Genomic DNA, 4,990 nt, shown 5'->3' on the forward strand with positions numbered 1-4,990 from the left:
AAGAGTTTTTACAACTTTTGTCATTTTATAAGCTTGCTCACTGATGGCTCTTGTTAAGCTTTGTGTTTCACTAATTTATGTATAATTAATTAATGATGTGTTTTAGTATTTGTGATAATATGTTTAGTATGCTTTAGCATCAACATAATATGTATAGATCTCTCACAGTGCAAAGGACTGGCACTAAATGGATAGTAACTGGTTATGCATTCTAGGCAAGTGATTACTTGCAAGAGTTGCCCGTGTGATAATAAGGGTACGCAGAAATAGATGCAACCTTTGTTAACTTAAAGCTAACAACATTATATAATATTATTTATTACACATAATAATACAAGAGATGCACTTATAGCATCTCGAGACAAACAAGAACAAAAGGTACAAGAAGCTTTATATTCTACATTTACCAGGGAGTCACCAGATAGTCACCATATAAATATCGGAAAACAGTCTGGGTTTTAACAAAGTAATTATCGACCAGCGAACAATATCCAGCTTATTACAGGCCAAGTTTGTTTGCTGTCAACCGATTCTGCGTCTTAAATTAATATTTAGGCAGCGGAGACTGTAGCTCCTATGGTAGGTCGTCACATATTAGCACTGGAACGGTTCGACAGGCATTTGTGAGAGGAGAAGCAGCCACGTTTGGGGTGGTCGGTGTGCATCTCAGTGCTTCAAAGGCAGGCAACTCTCGACGACGACGTCGTCTGGTTTCTTCTGGACAGATGAGGCTTCGTATTAATCGACAGTTATCACTAATGTGTCGTCTGGGTCGTTCGGAGTTGTCCGCTTTCAGCACGCAACTAGCTTGCCATTGCTGTAAAGAAATACAACATATTATGACCAGAGTAGCGCATGAAACTGCGAAATCCGAAGTAGAACATTATAAAATCAAGATACTCTATTTAACAAGGGAGTTGTCTGCTCTACCTGCCTACACACAAGTATAATTAGTTGTCTATCCTATAAGCTCAAAAGTAATTCTATGACTAAACGAAAACAGAACAATAAAATCCAAAGCTACAAAATAACTTTACACTAACTATTTAGAAAGTCAAATTTCTCTTCATGACAAGTATGTTTCGCGGTGTCACTTGATAAAAAATTTTGAACAAAGAAATGTAACCAATAAAATTCAACTTTCCCGAAAAGTTTTACGCCGTTTGCATAAATATGTAAAATGCTTTAAAAGAACACTTACGGTATATACATTTTTCTCTTAACTACTTGAAAGTTTAATCTAATGCAACTTCGCAAGTTCCCAAGAACATAAATTTATACAATTAAGTCTCTATTGTAATCCTAGATCTTATTAAATCATTCCACATTCACTCTCTATATTGCTCCATTCATGCTTTCATTACTACAAGGGGATGCCGTTAGCATAGATGTACTGCAGTTACATACATGTGTATAAATGTGTATAATCGGAAAATGTTGGTATCACATTTCTATCTCATCAAATAAGACGGCAAATATCAACTAAGTCTCATTCCTAGTGATCAACTTTTAAATTTTTTCTAATTTCTAAATTCTAACTTATCGAAGATGTATTACTTGTGTTGTAGAATACGAGCTAAAATTGTAGTAAATAGACTTATACGCAAAGGAGCCCAAAAAATAATCTATAACCAACAGTTCAAAACCAGCTGTTTCTAAAATGTTCGAAGTTAAAAGGTTAACAAAGCTTTAACCATTTTTACAGTTTTATAAATTAGATTTCACAAACTTCAAGAGCGTCGGAAAAGTTGGCTTTCTCATCAGAGTTGGGAATAGGATTCTTTGGCAATTCTGTTTGTCTGCATCCCTGAAATATAAGAAGATGTTTTCTAAAAAAAGGGTAGGCTGAAAAATAGACTGCCAGCAGGTGTTTTATTATAAAGACTATAAGTGCACATGTGTGCGAGGTAAAATGGATGCGTAAAGTTGATGCGTTCACCAAAAAAGAAAATTGTTTTACTTTTTTCAAGTGAGCTTTGAGAAGAAGTTTTTGAATCAATGCTTGAAGCATTTACAGACACTGAGAGGTATTTACAGGTAAATAACTAATTTCTAGTTATACATTTCTCTACTATACATTTCTACTGTCTGATGCTGACTTACTTAGGCAGCGCAATAAACTGTGAAAAATTTGGCATGCAAGTCAGCTGGCTGGTAACTTGCAGAGATTATACAGAGTGATACAGTAAACATCGAAAGAGCAAAGCAAACAGCGATTCTATTTTTGCCAAATTCAAATTCTCTTCTATGCCAATTAAGTTCACCTTCATATAGTATATAAGGCTCTTTTACTTAAGTGTATTAATCAGTTCATACAAAGTTTATTCAGATGTCTGAGATTATGCATGGAACCACCAGTTAGAGAAGTTCATAGTTAGAATTGTAGTTGTCAGATAGCGGTATCCACCAATCAAGATTAACAAATTTATTACAGCTAAATGCTGTGTCTTCAGAAACGCTGTCGTACACAACAGAGAAAGATGCAGACAGCTGCATTTCGATCGGAACAGAGAGTAATGTTCATCATAAAAGTTTTAGTAAAATTCTGGGGGATGATAACTCCTACATAGCTGTAGGAGTTAGAGATAGTAGTTTGCCAGAGCAGGCTAAGCCATTTCCCTTTAGTTTTGGCTATTACTATTACCTTTATTAAAACTGACCAGGTTAAATACTCTTTCTGGCCTCACACTGTATGAGAACTGTGTACCGAGATCCCATAGATATTTAGAATCAAATGAGTTCCGATGTAATTTTTACCTCCGTGGAGGGTGTTTTGCAGAAAATTTTAAGGTGATTTGAAAATAAATGTAATAATAAACATACATACCTGATGAAAAGAGCACCTTCCAATGCCTAGTATCAACCAGGCTGAGACCAGAGAGACGGTTAGCAGTGTAAAGATGGTTGTATGCAATGCTAGCTTGTATCGCCAGATCGTTAGAGATTCAGTTTCTTCGTAGGCTTGCTTCTCCATTCTAATAAACTCTCCGGCAATTTCGAATAGAGACTGGTGCTGAATTCCTTTTCTTATATAGAGACTTGACCTTGTTGTCAACCAATAGGATCATTTGGAGCGAGTGGCTGCTGAGCACTTCGCACTAAAACAATTACCTTTCTGGTCACCGATTGGAAGGAGTTGCTTAGAGTAGAAGCTGATGCTGAGCTCCTATTGGCTCCTCAGTTTCTCTTCACATACAGTTGAGCTCCCAGAGACACTATCAACGTTAAATGATATTAATCAACGGAGTGCACTGAACCCAACGCTTCCTAAAATGCACCCTACTGAAACCAGCAGGAGGAGACTAAACTTTGTAAGAACAATAAAACTGCGAATAGCCGGCGGTGTTCCGGCAGTCATCTTTGATACCCGAAGAGGCTGTATGTTTCCAGTGCCTACGGTACCAGCGGTGATCACAATATGAAAGAATTGTCTGCTCCTAAACAATGATATCTTTTCCATTTGAAATTAAGATATAACATATGTCTCCGGGTCAAGGTTGTATTAAAGCCAAAAAAAATTGTAGGTACCTTTGTGAAGGTGAGTGGTAGTCGATGCATTGCTAAACTTTTGGGCTAATCTATAGATATATAAACCTATGTTTATATATCTATGGGCTAACCTCTCATGGAAACCGTATGCATGATGTATTCTGAGTGCGCCGGCTGCCAGTGCATGGTTTTCACTACCAGCCACATCCTGCAACCTTCGCCGGGTACGTTAGAAAAGTTCAGCTCGCTGAGCTTTGCTGGCAGCCACTGTCGACAGAAAAATGTGTCAGCATGCTGGTTTTCAGCAACCGCCGGCAATCACGGGTCGCACTACTGCTCATTATGGTGAGGTGAGACCCGGGCTTTACTTAAGACATAGGAGACTCCTCTAGCAATGTATCTGTAGATGACTTTGCAATTCCATTTTCAACAATCAACAATCAAACGCAATAACTGATGTGTATGCCGGAGAGACAGGCTGCCTCACAATTATCTACATATACAGTCAGTCACACATGGATAACTCGGCCACGGATATTTCGAACACATTGTTAACTCGAACGGACCCTTTGGTCCGTTCCTACGCAATGATAAATTGCTTTAGATAACTCAAACTTAACACGGTTAACTCAAAAAGTTTTTTGTCGAAGGAACAAACTTAAAACAAACTTTGGTTTGTTTTAATTCGAAGGAATTTACATTAATCGCGGAGCTACGACTACTCTGCCTTCCTACCGAGTAAAGTGCTCCCTATAGGTATATAGTGTACGTATATTTCCTCTGTACCGTATAATGGAACCGATAAGGAGACCATATAAAACCTGATTAATGGGGTTGCTAACACGTCGGCAAAGTTACGGCCAAACTAAAAACGTTAAAAAGTATTAGCGATAAAAATTTAATAAAGATTGACACAACATGCAAAATGCATATTGTAAGAGTGATTATATGTGGATATATAAGGATAACACACCTTTTCACTGACTACACTCGATAGGTTTTTTATATGAAACAACTATTCAGATGTGAAGCACGCATTTTTGGATTGGTCGTAAATGTTTACTCGTGTGAAGTTTGAAAAATTATCCGAAAATTTAGATATTTTTCTGTCAGCTAAGATTTGTTTGTAGTTTTAAGTAATGTGACCGCCAAGATGTTTTAAGATTAAAATTGGCAAAAATGATTCCTGTTAAAACGCTCAGAAGAAAAAGATGGATTTTTTTTCTGAGTGTTTCGACGACGATCAAGTTTTGCCAATTTTAATCTGAAAACCTCATGGCAGTACATCACCTAAAACAAAAAAAAAATCTCAAGTAATAGAAAAACATCTTTACTTCCTGATAAATACTTTTGAAACTTTACATGAGGGGCCCTATAACTTGTAACAAGCAATCTATGATTTTGCTTTATACATAGTTTGTATGCGTACATGTATCTTCTGTTAAATGCATGCACTTGTGACAGTGCTCTGCGAACTTGAACACTCTGGTAACTCAAACAC

Source organism: Watersipora subatra, chromosome 5 (genome assembly GCF_963576615.1).
Source record: "Watersipora subatra chromosome 5, tzWatSuba1.1, whole genome shotgun sequence".
NCBI lineage: Eukaryota > Metazoa > Bryozoa > Gymnolaemata > Cheilostomatida > Watersiporidae > Watersipora > Watersipora subatra.